The sequence below is a fragment of the Aquarana catesbeiana genome, linkage group LG05 (assembly GCF_042186555.1).
Source record: "Aquarana catesbeiana isolate 2022-GZ linkage group LG05, ASM4218655v1, whole genome shotgun sequence".
NCBI classification, from domain to species: domain Eukaryota; kingdom Metazoa; phylum Chordata; class Amphibia; order Anura; family Ranidae; genus Aquarana; species Aquarana catesbeiana.
This window is the reverse complement of record NC_133328.1, coordinates 147,934,317-147,946,680: the sequence shown is the minus strand read 5'-3', so window position 1 is coordinate 147,946,680 and position 12,364 is coordinate 147,934,317. Positions and strand designations below refer to the sequence as shown.

Genomic DNA, 12,364 nt, shown 5'->3' with positions numbered 1-12,364 from the left:
CTCAATAATAGCATGCAATGCCAAGCTGCGGTTTTCAAAGCGAGCAAAGTTATTTCTTGTATTAACCACTTCAGCCCCGGAAGATTTTACCCCCTTTCTGACCAGAGCACTTTTTGCGATTCGGCACTGCGTTGTTTTAACTGATAATTGCGCGGTCGTGTGACATTGCACTCAAACAAAATTGATGTCCTTTTTTCCCCACAAATAGAGCTTTCTTTTGGTGGTATTTGATCACCTCTGCGGTTTTTATTTTTTGCGATATAAACAAAAAAAAAACGACAATTTTGAAAAAAACACATTATTATTTACTTTTTGCTATAATAAATATCCCCCAAAAATATATAACAAAAACTATTTTTTTCCTCAGTTTAGGCCGATATGTATTCTTTTACATATTTTTGGTAATAATAATCGCAATAAGCATATATTGATTGGTTTGCGCAAAAGTTATAACGTCTACAAAATAGAGCATAGTTTTATGGCATTTTTATTATTCTTTTTTTTACTAGTAATGGTGGCAATCTGCGATTTTTAACAGGACTGCGACATTATGGCGGACACGTCGGACAATTTTGACACATTTTTGGGACCATTGGCATTTTTACAGGGATCAGTGCTATACAATTGCATTGATTACAAATGGCACTGGCAGTGAAGGGGTTAACCACTAGGGGGCAGTGAAGGGGTTAAGTGTGTCCTAGTGTGTTTTCTAACTGAAGGGGGGATGGGACTGTGCAGGGGAGATGACAGATCGCTGTTCATACACTGTATGAACAGACGATCTGTCTGTTCTCCCCTCAGAGAACTGGAAACTGTGTGTTTACACACACAGATCCTGGTTCTCCATGTGCCCCAAGTGATCGCGGGAGCCCGGCGGTGATCGAGACCACCAGGCACTTGCATCAGCTCCGTGGGTGAGCAGGGGGCGTGCACCCATGCCTCCGGTGGTGCGCATTCGCCCCCTAGTGGCCAGAGGGCGAAGCGACGTTACATAACGTTGTTTTGCCTAGCCGTTCTATTCTGCTGCCGTACAACTGTGGTGGATGGTCGGCAAGTGGTTAAGAGAGGTATGGACTCCAGAGAGAGAGATATCATTTTGCCCCTGTACAACTCATTAGTAAGACCTCATCTAGAATATGCAGTTCAGTTTTGGGCACCAGTTCTAAAAAAGGATATCTGGGAACTGGAGAAAGTGCAAAGAAGGGCAACCAAACTGATAAGAGGCATGGAGTAGCTCAGCTATGAGGAAAGATTAGAGGAACTGAATCTATTCCCTTTTGAGAAGAGAAGATAAAGGGGGTATATGATCAACATGCAAATACCTAAGTGATGCATATAGTGAACTTGGTGTTGCGTTATTCACTTTGAGGACAAGGGGCACTCTACATCTAGAGGAAAAAAGGTTTAATCGCCAAATACGGAAAGGTTTTTTCACAGTAAGAGCTGTGAAAATGTAGAATAGACTCCCATCCAGAGGTGGTTCTGGCCAGCTCAGTAGATTGCTTTAAAAAAGGCCTGGATTCTTTCCTAAATGTAAATAATATAACTGGGTACTAACATAGGTAAAGTTGATCCAGGGAAAATCTGATTGCCTTTCAGGGGATTAGGAAGAATCAGGAAGGAATTTTTTCCCCTGCTGTAGCAAATTGGAGCATGCTTTGCTGGGTTTTTTCGCCTTCCTCTGGATCAACTGTGGGTGAAGGATTGTGTATATGGGATTGTATTTTTTTTTTTTTTTTGGTTGAACTAGATGGACTTGTGTCTTTTTTCAACCTGACTAACTATGTAACTATGTAACAATTGCTATGGTAATGGTAATTACCAATTCACTATGATTTTGAAATGAAGTGTGGCCCTCAGTAGACATACAATGGCCCTTCAAAATATTAGCTCAATATGTCCTACTGTTTCATTATGAATATGATATTCCTGGTGTAGAGGGCTGTTGGAGGACATGCCAGAATGTGTTCTAGGAGGGAGCATCCTTTCTGCTTTATATTAACCTTTACAATTTTATCTACACACACCAACACACACAAAAAAAGAAGATTGCTTTGTGTTTCTTGAACTACAGTGAATTTTGTGGCTCCTCTTACTACACATACTTCTCATATTGTTCATGTATTAGATTTTGTTTAGAGGTTGCCAGAACAGGGAAAATGTTTACATTTTGTAAATTGTGATGCTCTATTGGTCCCTTACCCTACTGTTGTAGGCATTGGTTCATGAAAGCCTCTGTGGTAAACCATGGCTGTATGCAGATGTAGATGCCCAGTGAAATTATTTTTTTTATTATTACATTTTCTCACAGAAACTAATGGTTTCATGGTTATGATTTTGTATAGGACTTTATAAACATTGTATATTCCCTCTGTATTCCCTGCTGCAGTTCTTAGCTATAATGCCGTGTACACACAACCGGACTTTCCGGTAGAAAAGGTCAGACGGAATGCGGGCTTCATCTGACTTTTTCTTTCTGAAATCCTGACGGACCTAGAAATAGAACATGTTTCAAATCTTTCCGACGGACTCAATTCCTATCGGGAAAACCGTTCGTCTGTATGCTAGTCCGACGGACAAAAAATGACGCAAGGGCAGCTACTGGCTACTGGCTATTGAACTTCCTTTTTCAAGTCCCGTCGTACGTCATCGCATTATAAACGAACGGACTTTGGTGTGATCGTGTGTAGGCAAGTCCATTTCAGCGGAACTCTGTTGGAAAGCCGTCGGAAAGACCGTCAGAGTCTACTCTGACGGAAAGTCCAATCGTGTGTACGTGGCATTAGGATCCTATTAGGAAGACAAAAGCCCCCCCCCAAAAGAATGGATATGCAATTGATCCTTTTCTTTTTTTTTACTTTAATAATTGCTGTGTGATGCCCAAATAAGTCTGTACTGTATAGTTTTTTATGGTTTATTTAAATGTTGAATTCATCTTTAGTGTATTTATTTGAGCATTTTGAACACATTTTACATCTCTGTAGGTGCTAATGCACTTTACAGTTTATATACTTTGGATAGATATTTATAACCAAAGCAGAGTATGCAAGTGTGCATGAAGAGCATGTAAATAAAACATATTTAACTGAAAATTCATGTGATTGGAATATTTTATTTATGGCCTATCGTTTTAGTGAAATATTTTAAACCCTACAATTTTGCATAAAACTGTATGTATTTCTTCAGTGTATAATATAGTACGAGTGACACTCTTGATATTAAGGGCAAGAACCAGTAAGGGTTCAGCAGATTAGTTTACATTTTCTTTATACAGCCAATCAGTTTATATAAATTATATATTTACTTTTACTAGATTACTTTGAATATTTTTTTATGCTTCTAGGCAGAAAGTTCCATAATCTTCTTTAAAGTGTATTTACTAATCTAAACTTTTGCAAGGAAATATCCTGCTTTTCGTAAGGAGATGTAAACTCACCCACTTAAATCTCAAATAATTTAAGTAGGCGGCTCTTATTAAAATATTACTTGCATCCTGCTAAGAAGGTCCTTGTTCAGGTATTATACCTGTTATAAGGTGACAATACTCTGTTTCAGTTTTCCAATTGTGCCCCCATGTTGTCACCCTACCATGTTGTCACCCTATGGAGAACGCAAGTGGTCCATAAAAACACACATACAGACATGGCCCACTGTTGTCACTATCAGGAAACCAGCCCCGAGAACAGACATGCAGCCATTGTTGCAGTGTCTGCAGGAGATCAACACCAACAAAGGATGAAAAGGGTAATAACAAGCATTTTATTTTTTTAAAAATGGCAGTTGTTTATGATACACATGTTTTAGCAAACTTAATGCAATTCATTTAGAGGTTACATCTGTTTTAATCTTCCTGCACATAATTGGATACGCAAAGAGAATACAACTTCACTTTATCACTAAGCTAAGTGAACATTCTCCACTGTTTCTCCATTTTGTCAAATAAATCGAGAATAAACTTGTTAATTTGTTTTGAGCTGTATATAATACGTAAGTCTGTTTTATAAATATTCCTCATTGGTTTCTTGTGAAGACTGAATTTTCAGGGGAGTGTACCATCTGTTGACTTTTAAAAAAATCTTAGTTAACATTTAAAAGGTGAAAGATTTCCTAAAAGAAACAAAACCCTTATAATTCACACCTTCCTTATTTTTTTACATTTTTCTGATCGCCAATAATATATTAGCAAAAATCATCAAAGGCAGAACTACTCACTTATTTAAACATATGTTTAAAGAGAATCTGTATACTTATAAAATATATTTTTCTTTGTATTTGTATTATGATTAATGTTAAAAAGATGTAATGGTGTTTTTAATTATGTTTTAACCATGCAAATAAAACATTTGTGTATTAATATTTTATGTTTACCACTTGTAAACAGTAGGTGGGGAGGGATCATTACGCAGCTTTTGTGCTGAATAGTAGACCCTACCCCCTCATCTGAGCATATATGCGAATATCTTAATTCGTTCATACAGACTGCCAAAATACATGCTGTTATGCCCTGTACACACGACCTGTTTTCACATCGGAATAAACTCTGAAGGTTTTTCCGACGGAGTTCCGACGGAGTTCCGACGGAATTTCGCTCAAGCTGTCTTGCATACACACGGTCATACAAAATTTCGACCGTCCAGAACGCGGTGACATACAACATGTACGACGGGACTAGAAAATGAAAGTTCAATAGCCAGTAGCCAATAGCTTCCGTCTCGTACTTGCTTCAGAGCATGCGTCATTTTTGGTACGTCGGAACAGCACACAGACGAGCGGTTTTCCTGATAGGAATTGGTTCCGTCAGAAAAATGTAGAACATGTTCTCTTTCTAGGTCAGTCAGAATTTTCAACATAAAAAGTCCAATGGAGCATACAGATGATCAGAATATATGGTGAAAAGCTCCTGTCGGACTCTTTCTGTCGGACATTCTGCTCGTGTGTACACGGCATTAGCCTTTGTTTTTAATTTTTTTTAGAAATCCCACTATGGTTTGCAAGCTTAATGCCATGGAAACATGCTGTAGTAAATGTTTATTTGTAAAATCAATCTTTGATACAAATAATGAAAAGATATATAAAACATCAGTTTAGAAATGTGAAATCTTTCATAAAAATGTAAATACATTTAAATTAAGTTTTTTTTTTAATTTTTTTTATGTTTATTTTTAAGCTTGTGTTTTATATTTTATATTTTTTCTAGTAAGTAAACAAAAACTTGTTTTACATATCATTATTCAAGACATGACAAAAACATTTATGAGTACTGTGGTTTTACTAAATTACACAACAGAAACTGCCTAGTGTTTGTTTTACATTGTTTGAAACCTCAGAGACAGCCTTCTAATAAATGCTTAGTCACACTTCTGACCCATTCATTGTTTGGGCAAAATTTCAGTTTTATCTGTTGTGCACTTTTAAGGTAGGTCATACCACGGGTTGCAGGAAAGAAATTTGCATGATTCCCCCATCCACACAGACATTGCTGACAAAGGAATCCCTCCTGCTGAGCAGTTGTCTGCTCCCAGCGGGGAAGGGTGAGGGAAGCCATCCCGGCAGGAGAAGATAGTGAGTATTGCTAGCAGCCGCTATCGATAATCACAAGATAATCCATCATGCTGGTTGTACCCAAGTTAATCGATCAATTAACTTAGTACATTCAGCCTGCCCATCAATGATTCAAATCTCGGCCAGTTCCTACTGAACCTACTGAGATTTGTGTGTGGCCGGCCTTAGTAGCCTTTTTACCACCAGAAAATAAAGACAACAGAGAAAAACATGTAAAATATGCCTTAGGCTAGGTTCACACTTGTGCGGGTGGTTGCAGATGTGGGACTGTGTGTAAATCGCAGCTGTTCCCGCACCCACAGCCAAAGTGCACTGCTTTTTTGCAGATGCAAGGGGGTGCCATTCATTCTTAATGGCACCCCCACGCATCTGAAAATGCAGCGCACTTTAGCTGTGGATGTGGGAACAGGTGCAAAAAGCACCATGCGACTTCCCTGCAGCTGCATTTTTAAAAAGGTGCAGGTACATTTTTCCTGCGTTTCCTACAGGTACAGCAGTCCACTCAAGTGAATGGGCTGTTGTGTCCACGCAAACACAGGATGAGCTGAACGTATAGGTGTGAACCTAGCATAAAGCTGGCTATAGAGGGATAACATTTTGAACACAAATTCTTAGGAAAAGTAGTAGAAAAATAGAAACATAGAAAAGTAAAATAATACTTTCTAAATTTAGTCTTGAACTTTCCTCAGTTAGTTTGAGGTCATGTCCACGTGTTCTTGATTTTAGTTTCATCTTGAAAAAAAACTGCCCTCCTGAGCCTTATTCACCCCCTTGATGTATTTAAAGGTTTCAATCATGCCTCCCTTTCCCCTTATCTCCTTCAGACTGTACACACTAGATTCTTGAAGTCGCTCTCGATATGTTTTATCCCCCAGACCTTTCACCCTTTTTGTTACCTGTTTCTGGACTCGCTCTATTTTATCAATATCTTTTTGTGAGTGGTCTCCAGAACTGGACACAGTATTCTAAATGAGGTCTCACTAAAGATTTATATAGGGGAATCAGAACCTCCTTCCTCCTGCTGGGGATCCCTCTAGGGATGCATCCTACAATTCTATTTGCTTTTCCCACTGCCTGATCACACTGTCTGCTCATTTTGCAATCATCTGAAATAAGTACCCCCAAATCTTTTTCCTCTGTAGTGCTGACCAACACTGTACCCCCAATGTTGTACTCTCTGAGGGGATTCTTTTTCCCTAGCTGCATCCTTTTACATTTAGAAATATTGAACTGCTGTTTCAACTGCTTTGACCAATATTCCAGCAATGCCAAATAATGATCCATATTACAGACACCTCCAGGGATATCAACCCTATTACACACCTTTGTATCATCAGCAAAAAGACATACCTTGCCCAACAAACCTTTGGTTATATCACTTACATAGTGATTACATAGAACAGGACCTAGTACAAAGCCTTGTGGTACACCACAGCCACATAGTGACTGGTCTCTGTTCTGAGTGAATAGAGGGTTATATTATAACTCTTATATTATATTATCAGCATTATTATACTGAGAGTATAATAATGCTGATTAAGTGGCCAGTGAACAGGCAGGAGGTAGCTAAATGTCACGGCAACCTAAAAGGTAAACTGATGAAATAGAGGTGTCACCTGCCTTGCTTGACTGGGTATGAACTACAATTACTAATACCAACTATAAATCTTTTGGTAGGTCGATCACATTTATGTATTTTTAAGAATGCCTGCACTGAAATATGGCTGCCATTGATGACCATCTTCTAAAAATTTTAGTTGCTTGGCAATATGTGGTCTGGATTTGACAGATGGGAAGGCTGAAAACTCTCCTTCTCAGAGTCACATACTTCTTCTCAATCATTTTTGCCATGTGGTTTAGTCAAATTGTATTTTTCTATTTAAGATAAATTTTGCACTAAAGGTAAAACCCATAAACTAGCGGCTATTACACCATTAAATATAAAAGTGGTAAGATTAAGTAAACCAAACTGAATTGCAGTGGTCATAAAATAAAACAAAACCAATAGTCCAGTCCAGTATGTGTACCTATAATAAAAAGTCAATGCAAACAAAAGAACTCCACTGTGAAATATAGGTGAAAAAATCTCCATATAAATCTCCACATAATAGTCTAGAACAGTGTTTCTCAACTCCAGTCCTCAAGGCGCCCCAACAGGTCATGTTTTCAGGATTTCCCTTAGATGAAACAGCTGTGGAAATTACTAAGGCAGTGAAACTGATCAAATCACCTGTGCAAAATAATGGAGAGCCTGAAAACATGACCTGTTGGGGCGCCTTGAGGACTGGAGTTGAGAAACACTGGTCTAGAAAACTCCTCTAGGTAAAAAAAACACACTCAGTGCTCCCACATCAGTGCCCAGATCAAAGGCTTAGCAGAACGCTATCACCCTTAAAATGAGAAGTCATATAATATACAATTGAAGGTGATTAGCTTAAATCCTGAATATATGATATCACCAATTCATTCCACCATATATATTGTAGGACACTCAAGTAAATGTGCAAAATGTGAAAAATGAGAATGTTCCAAATAGTGTAAAATCAATGGCATCAAATATTAAAGTGAAAGTAAACCCATTGATTTTTTCAGGAAACCATTACATGCCCGGCATGCCGGGATTGCTGGCTGTCACATTTGCTTGTGCTGTCTATCAAACTGTCAAACCACCCAATGGCTGGTGTCATAACTGATCACAATTGCAGCATCATGGAAGTTGAAGATTAAACAGAGGCCAAGATGGCAGCTTCCTAGACTGAAAATGATAGGAGGGTTTACTTCCACTTTAAAAAACAGTGCTACTCACATATTTAAAAACATAGACAGTGCTGTTCGAATCACACTGCCTAAGAGATTATGCAGATCGTTTACAGGATCCGTAATACATGATGATGTCACAAGCATAGGCACTGCTTTACATGTTTTGTCAAAAATCGAGCCCCAGAAGATGTCATTTTTGACTAAACTGGTTTCTCAGGGAATTGTGAGTTTTGTAAAGAAACACCAGTAGCACTTTGCTTTCATACTATCTCCCTCTAATTTAAACTGTACAGAACCATACAGAACTGGGAGAAAGGAGCAGGGAGTCACTACTCTTACTCATTTGGGTGTGTGTAAAAATTAAGCTTATACTATTGGACTCTGTAAACAATAGGCTTCTTTCAGCAAAGTAGTTGGAAATATTCTGGTAAACATAGCAAAAGCGTAAAAGAGTAAATGTGAAAAATATTCTTTCAAATGTGTTTTTAGTCCTGAATGAATTAATACAGAAAATATAAAGAGTTGCAATACTTACTGGTAAAAACAAATCTGTCATGAGTGAATAATGGAGGCTTCTATTGCTGAATGCTTCTTTTGAGATTGCTAGTTTTCTGGTTGTGATGCAAATGTTTTGGCTTCAATGTTGTCTAAGTTGTTGAGCTGAAGCAAATATACAGATAAATAGTTCTGACACTTTTTTGACACTCGTTACAGCCGTTTCCAGCTCAGTGACGTAAAAGTACTTAAAGCAGTACTGTAGTGTGGTTGAGAGTAAACAGTTTTTGACATCTGAGTTTGCCCTTCTCCAGTGCTGACAGTTCCATCACCCCCTTCGCTGCCCACCACTGCTGCCATCTTCTCCTCTGCTTCTTTCGGGACCGGTACCTTCTTTTTTGACCATTGGGTGATCACTGATTATAAAGCTCTTGTGTATGCACACTGGAGTTACATTGTTCCAGCAATTGTACTCAATCTTGGCACCTTACCACTGCAGGCAGTGAATTCAAGAAAAAACTGCAAGGAGCAAGGGGAAAGAGTTTTTTTGTAATGGCAGAAAGCATGCAAAGTTTTTTTTTCTATCTAGCTGTATCTCCTAGCAATTGTTTTTTTTCTTATAGTTGAGCTCTGCTATAAGTCGAACATAACCAGGCAACTAGCCTTTTCAGAAGGAGGTCAACTATGGCAGCTCTTCTAATTACAGTGTCCCTTTAACCTCTTCACACCGGCTTAATGCACATATCGAGTCTCTCGACGTGGGCCTTCACGCCAAATGGCCACATATATGCGGCCCTTTTTAAAGCACTTAGCGTACTGAGATCGGTTACTGGAAAGCTGCCGGTGCATACTAGCCATCTGGAGCTCTCCGATCATGTGACCACTGTGACAACCAATGATGGCGGTCACATGCCCATGGGAAGGGGTTAAGTCGGGGGGTTACTCAAAGCAAAAAAAAAAAAATGTAACTCCAAGTGCACATTATATTTTCTTAAGATAGTTTACTGAGGATTTGTGTTCTCCTAAAACAGGTATACTGTATGTTAAGTATTCTTATATTAGTACATTCTCTGAAGTGTGGTATATTTGTGATGGCGAACCTTGGCACCCCAGATGTTTTGGAACTACATTTTCCATGATGTTCAACTATACTACAAAGTGCATGAGCATCATGGGAAATGTAGTTTCAAAACATCTGGGGTGCCAAGGTTTGCCATCACTGGTCTATATCATTCTTACATGGGATTGTGGCTCATAGCATATATTAATTTGCTGTGCGTTTACTGATCAAAGTAGCGGAAAATATCTGAAGATATCGATCAATCAATTAATTTGTTCTACCATTAAAGGCTACTTAATGTCTGACATGTTTTAAGCCCCTGTCTCATAAAACGAGTGAGTGAAGAACCTAAGTCCAAATATTTGATCTATTTTACTGCATTTGTGTATACCAGCGGCAAGCGATTCTCTGTCTTTTTGAGTTCAAAATAATATTATGTAACAATCTCAAGGCATGTTTAAAATTCAAGTCTGTTTGATGGAAAAGGCTTCTAAGTTTGCCCCGTTGACTTTTGTCATCAATTGGCTGTTTCTCAGTATGTAAATATAAAGGCATGCAGATTGTGACTCACTGACAATAGCTCTAAAATCAATAATCCTCTGAACTCTACAGAAACTGCTGTTTTATAAGCACTAACATCTTCATGGGCTTCAGCAGGAACAAAAAAGGAAAGACAAAATTATATCATAAGAGCACAGTTTGTGCAATGATGTATTGCTGTTTTTTTTTACTTTCTAATTTTAGACAGTGCAATTTTGATATGCTAGGCAAAATGAGTTTCTATTTTGCACAGCACAATAATGTAATGTTTGTGGTGAGCCATGCTAAAAATGTGCAGCAACTTTTTTTGTTCACTGTTGTGCACTGGCATCGTATTCAAAAAGAAGTTGCTTTCTTAAAGTAGAACAATGGCCTTCCAGTAAAACAAATGTTGCAGCACCTAGCCACTTGACCTCTGGAAGATTTACCCCCCTTCCTGGCCAGGCCTTTTTTTTGCCATACGGCACTGCGTTACTTTAACAGACAATTGATGTCCTTTATTCCCACAAATAGTGCTTTCTTTTGGTGGGAATCACCTCTGCGTTTTTTTTTTGTGCTATAAACAAAAAAAGACCAAATTTTGAAAAAAAAAACACAATATTTTTTACTTTCTGGTCTAAAACATATCCAATAAAAACATTTTAAAAATCAAATTTCTTCATCAATTTAGGCCAATATATATTCTGCTACATAATTTTGGTAAAAAAAAATCCCAATCAGTGTATATTGATTGGTTTGTGCAAAGGTTATAGCGTCTACAAACTAAGAGATATATTTATGGAATTTAGATTTTTTTTTTACTAGTAATGGCAATGATCAGCAACTTATAGCAGGACTGCAATATTGCGGCAGACAATTTGGACACTAACTGACACTTTTGGGAACCAGTGACACTAATACAGTGATCAGTGCTAAAAATATGCACTGTCACTGTACTAATGACACTGGCTGGGAAGGGGTTAATATCTGGGATGATCAAATGGTTAACTGTGTGCCTAGCCAGTGTTTTTATACAGTGTGAGAGGTTCTTTTACTAGGGAAAGACATGGATCCTTGTCCCTGCTTTGCATAAGCAGACTGCAGTTCTACCTCTGTACTGAATGAACGGTGGCTACCGGTTGACATCGAGTAGCTGCAGATCAGCATGCGTGCCCCCTACCCAGTAGTGTCAGAACATGTACTAGGTACGTAATCTGACGCAGCAGTGCCACTTTGCGGCCGTATATGTAAGTTATATGGTTGGCAAATGGCTATTCCCCCTACAGTCTCAAACATGTGTTGATGCAGTTTCCTGTGATGGGGTGGCAACAATACTTCACTGCTTCTGTATTCAAAACAATATTGCCAATCTCATGTAGGCTGTGCCCGCCTGCGTTAAAATGGAATGAGGACAAGTAAGGGGTGTGGCTGTTAGCATTATCACTGCTGATTTACAAGCCTGTAGCTCAGAGGCGTCAAACTGGCAGCCCTCCAGCTGTTACAGAACTACAAGTCCCATCATGCCTCTGCCGGTAGGAGTCATGCTTGTAAATGTCAGCCCTGCAAAGCTTCATGGGACTTGTAGTTCCGCAACAGCTGCAGGGCCGCTAGTTTGACATCCGTGTAGCTTGTCAGTTGGCATATGGCCACATCCAGTCCAGCCTACTGCTTTCTGGATTGGCAGCACTGCTTTGGTTGCTGAAACCCCCTCACTGTAGGCTGCAGTTTCTGGAAGGGGGAGAGTGTAATGCACAAACAAAGGGAAATTTGTCTCAGTCATACAGGAGCCTTTAGATTTAATGTAATACAATGCACATAAACAAACACATTCCATACTTTAATATATTGCTGTAAGGTACTGCAACAGACTACAAAGAACTGAGAGGCCCTTACAGTTATATATTTTTTCAACTCCCGACTACGAGTTAACAAGCTTCCAGAAATCAGTTGCATTTATTTGTTCATGAT

The 12,364-nt window shown here is 38.7% G+C and overlaps 1 protein-coding gene across 3 annotated transcripts in view; it reads left to right on the top strand.

Moving 5' to 3' along the window:
- NEK10 (NIMA related kinase 10) overlaps positions 1 to 12,364 on the top strand; it is a 515,946-nt gene that overhangs the window by 343,817 nt on the left and 159,765 nt on the right. The gene's annotated exons all lie outside the window — the stretch shown is intronic.